Source organism: Jaculus jaculus, chromosome 3, assembly GCF_020740685.1.
Source record: "Jaculus jaculus isolate mJacJac1 chromosome 3, mJacJac1.mat.Y.cur, whole genome shotgun sequence".
Taxonomy (NCBI): domain Eukaryota; kingdom Metazoa; phylum Chordata; class Mammalia; order Rodentia; family Dipodidae; genus Jaculus; species Jaculus jaculus.
Window position 1 is genome coordinate 33,805,387 of NC_059104.1, and position 11,419 is coordinate 33,816,805.

The following is an 11,419-nucleotide window of genomic DNA, read 5'->3' on the forward strand; positions in this document are numbered from 1 at the left end:
GGTGATAAGAGAAAAGGAAATAGGGATCCAATTGTGTCATGGCAAAGTAGACTGGGCCTTACAGTTAGTTCTGTGTGAATATCAATCAATAGTTACGGGTATGACTACATCTCTCATTTACAAAGAAGGAATCAGTTAAGATGGGGTACAACGGCATCTTTCATCTGCATAAGCAGGCAACTGAATTTGGAAACTGTATGAAGCCCAGCCCTGTTTCTGTCCTTTCTAACCATGCTTCCTGTTTGCAATATACAGCTGTAGCTCCCTGGTTTACAGTTTCTTCCTTTCTTGTCTTTGGCTCCTCTTTCCCTTTTGCCTTTTATCCATCTCTCCCCCACCCCTCCTTCTTTCTTACCATCTTCCTTCTCTGCCTTCCTTCCCCTCTGCCTCTCTTTTTGTTAACTTGTTTTCTAGATGATTTAGTTGGCAGAATTATACAACATCAAAAGCGCTAATTATCCCGTGGATCTGGAAGGAGGGGTTGCTGGTGATAGAGCACTGCATTGGGTTGCTTGTAATTCATTCCATCCACGAGAATTTCTGTAAATTGTCTAGTAGAGTGTTTACAAATCTAACTCGCACAGTATAAATGTTCTCATTGTCAGTTCAGTTCCCGGTGACTTCACTCAGGCGTTAAAGAACCCCATACCTTGACTTGGATCTTTAAGTGAAGCAGATGGGTTCTAGGTGGCAAGTGTGTAGTAGCTTAAGAGTAAATAAGTCACACTACTCTTCTACATTCACATACTAAGACTCACTTCCTAAATGGACATGATTCTTATTTAATGTACATGTAATATTCTGATTTCAGAAATGAGAGCTACTATGTTGCTGGTTTTTAGATTACTATTATTATTATTTTTGTGGTTACAGAGAAGATGAGCTTTATTTGTTTTATATATTTTATTTTATTTATTTAACAGAGAAAGAGGGAGAGAGAGAAAGAGAATGGGCATGCCAGGGCCTCCAGCCACTGCAAACAAACTCCAGATGCATGTGCACCCTTGTGCATCAGGCTAATTTGGGTCCCGGGGAATCAAACCTAGGTCCATTGGCTCTGCGGGCAAATGCCCTAATCACTAAGTCATCCCTCCAACCCTGGTTTTAAGATGATTTATTTGTATAATAACACAAAAAGAATTAAGGTAATTTGCTCTATTAAGATGTTCTACATATTTGTAAGCATTTTAGAATGCATTCTCTTGTTTTATACCCTTGTGGGCAGAGATACAGAATTTTATTGATGAGATATCAAAATAACTGGAAGGATTTATGCATATTTTTCAGTCCAAAAATTACATGTGCTTGAGGTGGCAAGGTTAGCTTGATTAAACATTGTACAATATAGGCATGTACTAAAATACTACATAGGAGATCAAGTAGGATACCACAAATGTGTATGTTTTTATGTGTTAAAAGTAAGCAGAAAAAAGCCAGGCATGGTGGCACACACCTTTAATCCCAGCACTTGGGAGGTAGGAGGATTGCTGTGAGTTCGAGGCCACCCTCAGACTACATAGTGAATTCCAGGTAGCCTGGGCTAGAGTGAGACCCTACCTTATAAAAACAAAATAAATAAATAAACAAATAAATAAATAAACAAAATTGAAGTAACTTAAATTACTCAAGTAATGCTTATAATCAAAAGACCTGCAAAGACTTTTTTCATTAAATATTATATTCCTATCACCTTGCCCCTCTTTCCAACATAAACTCCTAGAAAACAGTGTTTTCTAGGGTGTAACTAAAGTTTCCCCTAACCAAGCTCTTTATAGATACTATCTAAACTTTTCTTTCTCATGATAATAATTGTTTTAGCCATGTTCTTCACATCATTTAGCAACTTATTTTTACTTAGTAAATGTCATTTTATAATGTGTTTCCCCTCCTGTTGTTTAACTGAAAAGTAATAAGTCAAGATGATATTCTTTTAGAAGGCAAATGAATATTCTACAATGAGAAATAACATTTCAAAATCCACTTGTCACCTTACTATCTGGAGATGCCAATACAGGTGCATTAATCTTATGATAAAGAGAAGGTAAAGCTCTTAATAAAGTGAGTGATGTTCTACAAACAGAAGGTTCTGCAACTGTGAGGTGAATAGGCTTGAATGAGCTGTGCCTTTCTACTGATAAAAATGAAAGCATCCATGCACTTGAATTCCTTCATTCTTCACAAAAGCTCATTTAGCATAATCTAACAAGCTTTCCAAGGTGATCTTAAACTTGAGCAAAAGACCTGCTGCTTCAGGCATAAAAAGCAGCTATTTTGGTCCTGTTTTTACTGTTTTTTGAATGTTTTTATTTAGCAAAAGTCATAGGGAATCAAAAATGAAGGCAAATATTTTTTCCCAAAACTACAGTAAATAATCATGTTTTCTCCACATGCTGATGTTAAAATGGCTATTATATAGTGATCATTAGATTATGAAATGACAAAGTGATGGAAAGAATGATATAGTATGTCACTGTGGTAGTTTGAATGTATGGCCCCTTAGACTCAGGCTTTTTTTTTTTTTTTTATGAAAAAGGGTCTCACACTAGCTCAGGCTGATCTGGAATTCACTATGTAGTCTCAGGGTGACCTTGAAATCGTGACAATCCTCCTACCTCTGCCTCCTGAGGGCTGGGATTAAAGGCTTGCACCACCATGCCTGGCTCAGGCTTTTTTAAAGGCTTTTAATTTTTGAATTAAGATTGAACTTGCTCCTTGAGTCACCAGCAGGCAGATACCTACTTAGGTGTGCTACTGGGGCAGTCCAGCCATACTAAGTGTGTTTAGAGCCTGTTTGAGTTCTGGTTTGTTCTTGGTGCTGGCTGTTTTTTTTTAAAAAAATTTTGGTTTATTTTTATTTATTTATTTGAGAGTGACAGACACAGATAGAGATAGAGAGAGAATGGGCACGCCAGGGCTTCCGGAAACTACAGACGAACTCCGGATGTGTTAGCTCCCTTGTGCATCTGGCTAACATTGGTCCTGTGGAAACAAGCTTTGAAATGGGGTCCTCAGGCTTCACAGGCAAGTGCTTAACTGCTAAGCCATCTCTCCAGCCCATGGCGCTGGCTGTTTTGTGGTGCTGGCTGTTCATGGTATCTCTCTGCCTAGATCTAGGAAGTAAGCCAGCTTCTTCTGCCATTGACAGTTTTCCCTGGATTGTGTAAGTCTGATATAAACCATTTCCTCTCATTATCTGCTTCTTGTTGGATGTTTATCCAGCAATCTGAAATTACTGCAACAATAGAATTAGTACCCAGAGGTGGGGTCATTGTTATGATGAATCTGACTATGTGGATTTTGGTGTGTTGGAGCTTGTATATTGGAGGGATGTGGAAGGACTTGGTACTTGGGACTAGAGAAGCCTAACAGTGTGGTAATAATAATATATATATATATATATATATATATATATATATAGGCTATTCTGGTGAGAGTTTGAAAATTCGAAATGCAGAGAGAATTATGGACTATGAAGGCTTGGCTTATGAACTATCAATGAGGAAGTGGAGAACCCTGTTGGAACTTGCATATTGCTGGAAAGGCTGGTTGCATTTGGCCCAAGCCCTAAGAACTTGAGCAAGATTAAGCATAAAGGTAATGGATTAGTGTGCTTGGTGGAAGGTACAGATCAGAAATATACATAAAAAAATAAAAGTACTGTTTATCCCAGAGAAAATTCAAGCAAGTTTAGAGATAATGACACAGAGAATGGTTTTAGGTTACTGAAGTTGCAATTGTTAAGCAGTCACCTTCCAGTTGCTGGATAAGCACCCAACCAGAATCAGCTTATGGGAGGAAAGGGTTCATATCAGGCTTATACATTCCAGTGAAGCACCATCAATGGCAGAAAAACCTGGCTCACTTTCATAAATCTAAGCAAAGAGAAGCCACCCACAGCCGGCACCACAAACAAGAGCTCCAACTGCTCTGAATTATGGGACCATAATTTGGGACAGTAATTTCAAACTACCATAATAATCCAAAGTATAAGTCTATGAATTATTTTTCTTCCATTTTCTTCCATTCCGCTTACATGTTTTTGAGACCCTACATCTCAGCCCAGACCCAATTCATTTCTTCCTGGACTTTTGGCTTGATAGTTGTGTAAGAATATTATGTACTGTCTCTTGTTCAATGAGCAAACAATAAAATATGATATTCTTTTAAGAAAGGACAAATGGATTTTCTGTAACAGGAAATGCTGTTTGTGTGCCTAAATATTCTGTATTTTGAACAGAAAATGTACAGGTTTCTATTACTTTAGCTAAGCATAATATGCCATTCTTTTCATGGCTCCATACTGTAAGCTTGTGTGACTATTTGTTTTAAGGATGGGGGGAAAAAAAAGAAGAAATTTCTGGTTATTTGTGTGGATACAATGGCCTTTTCTGCTAGATTTCTCTTGTCAGAATTACAGTATGATCACAGTGTGTGTCAGGTTCCCATCAGAAATGGACAGGAAAGTCACATAGCTGAAAAGATCAGATAGCAGCTTGACACATTGTACTCATGAAGTGTCAAGTTAGGAAGTCAGTAAAAAAAAAAAAAAAAAAATGTTGGTTGCTTCAACAAAACAATCAAGCAAAGGGCAAAAAGGACAAATGGAATGGAAAACATTTCTAATCAAATACTTTTTGCTTCAAACCATCCAGGTTCTAGAAAGGGCAGAAGAGGAGCCCTAACCCTCACTGTTCCACCAGGGTAATCATAGAAATGTAAGAAAAATGTACGATGATGACAGGTTTTCTCCTTTTCAGCAGAAAGTAAACACTTGCTCCTTCCATTTCTCTATAACCATGGCTAAAATTTGGTTTGATTTGAATACAACAACATGATGGCCGGACTATTTTTCCTTTGCATATATATGTTTCTTGCATTTTCTGACATGTATGTCTTTTTCATGGCTCCTCAAGGGCTTGGAGGGCTGCCTAGAGAGCAGCTGTACATCAGTAAACAGCTTTGGGCAGAGAAAGCCCAGCAGTGGGAGGGGGACAGGTGACATGTTTGACACAGCTGTACTGTGTGTATGCACGCGAGTGTGTGCGTGTTTGTTGGTGTGGGACTCTTTTTTTAATTTATATACAAAAATTTATTTGTTTCAAGGTTCTAAAGTCTGTGAAATGCAAGGGCATAGTACCAGTCTCTGAGGAGGGCTTTCTTGCCCAATTATATGATGATGCTTTTGAGTCCAGATCTCTCATCACTTTTCTTTTTTTTAAATTTTTTTGACAACTTCCGTAAGTATAAACAGTATGCCATGATCATAAACACCTCCTTGCACCTCCTCTCCTTTTCTTGTTCCAAGTCCCCCCTCCATCAAATCCCTTCTTTCCCTCTAGTCTCTTCTATTTTTAAAAAATATTTTTTTCTTGGTTCATTTTTATTTATTTGAGAGTGACAGAGAGAGAGAGAGAGAGAGAGAGAGAGAGAGAGACAGAAAGAGGCAGATAGGGAGAGAAGAAAGAGAATGGGCGCGCCAGGGCCTCCAGCCACTGCAAACAAACTCCAGACCGTGCGCCCCCTTGTGCATCTGGATAACGTGGGTCCTGGGAAATCGTGCCTCGAACCGGGGTCCTTAGGTTTCACAGGCAAGCGCTTAACCGCTATGCCATCTCTCCAGCCCTAGTCTCTTCTATTTTGATGTCATCATGTTTTCCCTATTATGCAGGTCTTGTGTAGGTAGCATCTGTCAGTGTGACGTCATGAATATCAAGGCCACTTTGTGTGTGGAAAACAGTACTGTAAGCACTCTTCCCCTTCATTTGGCTCTAACACTCTTTTTTGTAAAAATAATATTTTATTTATTTATTTTTGGTTTTTTGAGGTAGGGTCTCCCTCTAGCCCAGACTGACCTGGAATTCACTCTGTATTCTCAGGGTGGCCTCGAACTCATGGTGATACTCCTACCTTTGCCTCCCTAGTGCTGGGATTAAAGGCGTGCGACACCACACCTGCACACCTGGCTTACTTATTTATTTATTAGAGAGAGAGAGAGAGAGAGGGAGACAGAGAAAGAGAGACAGAGAGAGAGAGAGAGAGAAAGAGAGACAGAGGAGAGAAAGCACTCGCCATGGCCTCTAGCAACTGCAAATGAACTCCAGATACATGTGCCACTTTTGCATCTGCCTTATAGCCTCACGACCTGGCACCGAGTAGGTGTATAAAGGTGTTCCTGGATGAATTAAAGACAGCCTAGTTTTGACAGATTGACATGTAGGTGTCAGTGCCCACAGCTCCAGTAGTTTTCTAAAAGTTTCAGCAAGTTTATGATGACTCAGCTAGGTTTTTGTCCCTCCCTTGGAGCTAATAAACCAACGAAGTGATTGACAGCTGAGGACCTTTGTATGTGTGACTTTAAAGACAATGCAGAAGTATCATATTTCCCATTTGTCATGTGGGTCTGTTGTATTTTTCCATGAATTATTGCCTATTACTGAAGCCAAGCAGAGGAGCTAGGAAACTGGACTAGTATGACAGTTTGTGCTGCATCTTAGGACATCAAGGGTTGTACCTATGCATCAAGAGCTAGAAAGAGATGTTAGTGAGTATACAGGATACCGGTGAAATAATGTTCAAGGCAATTTAAATATTTTCAAACATATATTGTGAGGAAGATGCTAAGAGGATGAGGGAATATTGAGTGCATACGTCTACACTCCAGTGACACAAATCCTAGCTGAGAGGTGGATATGTCTGCGTGACTTGCTTTCTTGTTTCACACAGGTTTCCTGTAAATGTCACCGTGCAGGAGACCTCTTAGTTCAGTGCCATTCCTGGAGTACTGTCACCTTCCCTCATCAATACTTTCTACCCACCAACTTTACCTTGTTTTTCTGCCTGGCACTCTTTAGAATCTGAGATAATATTTGTTCAGTTGTTTGCATAACATGTATTTTTCCCCACTAGATTGATAAGTCATGGGTGAAAACAGAAAGAGCTGTATTTATTTATTTTTTTCATTGCTCTTTTTCTGGTGCCTGGGCACTGGCCTCTTAATTAATGCTGTTGAATGCACAATCAAGAGACCTACAATCTCAATCTTCTAGAGATGAGATAATCTTTGAGTCCTTCAATGTTAAAATTTTATGGTGTCCTGTGGTTGAGACAAATGTCCAAGCAGTAGATAAAACAAGAATTAAAAGCTGTTGCCCATGATTATCCTATTTAGAAAATAAGCATGAGATCCAATGCATTTTGCCACTTCCAAATATTTCTTGAGCCTTCTGAGTTTCAGTAAGTTGTTTTGTTTCCTTCTGAGTTTAGATCTGGTATTTCTACTGAATCCAACTCTTGTTACCACCTTTCTTGCTGAAGTAGCAATAATATAGCTGGACCTCCAGAACATCTGCTGGCCTTTTACAGTATACAGGACCTTTATTCATAGAAATAATCTTTTCTTGGATGCTTCAGTCTTTTGGGAAATGAAGGCCATAGAAACTCAATTGATTACTTGAGGGAAAGAAAAGAATCAATGCATAACTGCTTAATGTCTCTAAGACTTTGAATTACAGGAAATTTTCTTGTTGAAACACAATGAAGACTGTACAATTTAATCACAGACTAAATAATTCAGGGTTGTTTTTCCCTAAAAATCTATCAGTAATATCAGTAATGGTTAGTTGCAAATGTGATTTGGAAGACTGATGTAAACTGTCTACTTACAAGGACATAACAGCAACCAATTAAATTTTCTCATGATAATTTCCCTTCTTTTTAGACATGATGTCTTGGATAACACCTGATGATGGCAGCTAAAAAGCAGTAATTCTGCAGCTCTCGCTTGAATTTTTCTGTGCCATAGGGAATGAATAAGCATGTAAATTAGACATGAATCATTATAATCACTTGTCAATCCAAAAATATGAAAGCAAGTTAGGCCAAAAATGACTGGTTGGGGACTGAGAGAATATGCTGAAATTTATTGCTTTAAAAAATATATCATTCTTTCGTTGGATTAGGTTAATTATATGTGATTTGCACAGTCACTGAACTGAGATTAGTAAACAGGAGGTGATGGCTAGAGGGAGAGGTTAAATTTGAAGAAAGATCAGGAAATCACGTAATATTGGGCTAGATGACCTTGAAATTATCTTCCACCCAGACACTATGATTTTAAGAAATTGTAGCTCATCATTGTGTGGCTTCACCCAGCAATATCTTGCAGAGTTTCAGCAGGATGCCAAAATGCCTGTGATAAAGTGGAAGCGATAATTAGCAGAGTCCTCCATCTGTATCCTCAAATAGCCCAGCTCATTGTTTCCAACCTGGTTGGGATTTAAGGGTTAGCAGATTAGTTTATTAGAAATACCATATCTAAGGCTCTCTTTTTCCCTGGGCTCTGCTGATTTCAATGGAGAGGAAGGACATGGTTTGAAAAAGAAAGAAATCCCTTACTACAATCTGCCAGGGATAAATTGCTCTAGCTTTATCTTTTTGCATCAGCTAAACACACATACCTGCACACACACATACACACACACACACACACCTTTTTCTAGTTATTGTAGATAACTAGATGATAATGAATTTAGAGGTGGCATGACCAGTGGATAGAAGTTTGCTCACATACATATTTGATTTATGTTTTTGTTGTACACTTCTTACCTATGTGCATATTCAAATATTTTAAAATTATGTCTTCTACATTGTGTCGTGTTATGCATACTCATTACACATAAAATTGCTCAGACTGGAGAGATGGCTTAGCATTTAAGGCGCTTGCCTGCAAAGCATAAGGACACATGTTCTACTCTCTAGGTCCCATGTAAGCCAGATGCACAGTGATCACTATGCAAACATACAAGGTTGCACATAGGCACTAAGGGGTGCATAGATCTGGAGGTTGATTGCACTGTCTGGAGACCCTGGCACGTCAATTCTTTCTCTCATTTTTTTTTTAAAAGGACAGTCTGTTGGGCTTGTCTCAAAAAGAAAAGAAAAAAATAAACATTGCTCATGTGTTTTTCTGAAAACATCAAAAGAGAAACTGATGTTTTTCTTCCTCAATTCTATTTTAATGTGAATTCTGAGGGAGAGAGCGCTTAACAAAGTTTTAAAACAGTGTGAAATTGCAAATGAAATTATTTAGATTACATTTTTGACATGTGGTGGTTGTTTCCTATAAACTCATGCATTTGAATGCGAGGTCTCCAGCTGGTGGAATCTGGGTATTGGAACCATGTTGGAGGAGGTGTGTTGTTGTGGGGGTGGGCTCATGAGTGTTATAATCAGTGCCCACCTGCCTCTCAGGCTGCAGTGTCTCACATATTGTGGCAGAGGTGTGGTTCAGACTCTGTTCATGTCATCCTTTCCCCTGCCATCTTGGAGTTTCCCCCAGAGTCTCTAAGCCAAAATATACTGTTTCCTCCCACAGGCTGCTTTTGCTTGGGTTCTTTGTGCCAGCAATGTGAAGGCGACTGCAACAACACTCTTAGAGGAAGTGATATGAAGAGGATACATTCATGGACTCACATATGAGCAGCATTGCTAGAAACAAAGATTCCATACCCTTGTGTGTGATGCTGTTTAATGATCGAGTAAATCAAATGACCCTAAGGATAATTTGGGCATATTGGTTGGAAACAACATATTTTTGATAAGTAGAAGTTTACTCTCTATGGAAAGACCAAAATAATGCAGATAAACTAATATGATAAAATCATTAATTAAAACATGTAACTCCCTGAAGATGTTTTGTAATGGCATTATCACCAGGAAAGCAGGATAAACATGTTTTCTCCAAGATTTCGCATTGATAATTCAATGTTGTCTTTGAGGAGACAAATGATGATATTTGTACTCATGTAGTATTGTGGGGACATGCACATGTTCTACATGACTATTAATGGTAGTCACTGGGTTCATATGTAAAATAGCATGGTAATATACTGAGCTAACGAAACTGACTGTTATTCCGAGATGCTGTACAAGCTAAAAATACAATTGAATTATTTTCAAAAATCATGAAGAAGAAAAAAAAATTAAAGTCATGAGCCACCATGCCTGGTTTTATTTTATTTTAATTTTTATTTATCTGTTTATTTGAGAGAGAGAGAGAGAGAGAGAAAGAATGGGCATGCCAGGGTCTTCAGCCACTGCAAACAAACTCCAGATACGTGTGCCACCTTGTGCATCTGGCTTATGTGGGTACTGGGGAATCGAAGTTGGGTTCTTTGGCTTTGCAGGAAGCCACCTTAACTACTAAGCCATCCCTCCAACCCATGAAGAAATTTTTTATTAATTATTATCTGCTGGAAGCTTTTATACTTTCCACATGTGATTTAATTAAATTTGTAGCTTTGTTACATAAGATTCCTAACAAAGTAAACTCTTAAAATGGATTGTATAAGCTATTCTTTAACAGACCCACGTGGATAATTTTTTAAAAAAATATATGCATTCCAGGTATTAAACTTTATATTTCACAAATGTATATGTTATAAAAATAGCATAATAGTCAAGCTAATTAACATATCCCTCACCTCATATAGTTACTACCTCTCCCATATCATACTTCTCCTTATCTGGAAAAACACATTTTATCTAACCTCTTACTGTGGGGGTTTGATTCAGGTGTCCCCCATAAACTAGGTGTTCCGAATGCTAGCTTCCCAGTTGGTGGAGATTTGGGAATTAACACCTCCAGGGGGCAGTGTATTGTTGGGGGCAAGATTATGGGTGTTATAGCCAGCTCCCTTTGATAGTGTTTGGCACATTCTCTTGTGGCTATGCCTACCTTATGTTGGCCAGGGGGTGATGTCCACCCTCTGCTCATGCCATCGTTTTCCCTGCCATCATGGAGCTTCCTCCTCAAGCCTGTAAGCCAAAATAAACCCTTTTTCCCCCCACAAGCTGCTCTTTGTTGGATGATTTCTACCAGCAATGTGAACCTGACTGCAACACTAACTCCAAGAAAAATCACCATTCTTGGAGCTAGAGAGATGGCTTAGTGGTTAAGGCATTTGCCTGCAAAGCCAAAGGACCTTGGTTTGATTCCACAGGACCCACGTAAGCCATATGCACAAGGGGGCGCATGCATCTGGAGTTGGTTTGCAGTGGCTAGATGCCCTGGCATGCCCATTCTCTCTCTCCCTCTCTCTCTCTCTCTCTCTCTAAAATAAATAAATACAAATAAAGTTTTTAAAAATCACCATTCTACTCTTTACTAATGTAAGTTTGAACTATTTAAGCATTAGCATATAGTCACTGTACAAAGTGAGAAGTTTATAATGATGTTTATATTTTACAACATCTACTTGATTGCATTCACCCTCCAATATTATCATCCAGTTCTCATCCTCTCCCACTAGTCTCCTTCCTTTTCCCAAATAGTCCCTCTCTGCTTTCATATATAAACATGAGAGAAACTGTGACATTTATCATTCCATTTGGCTTATTTTTTAGCTTAATATAATGATCA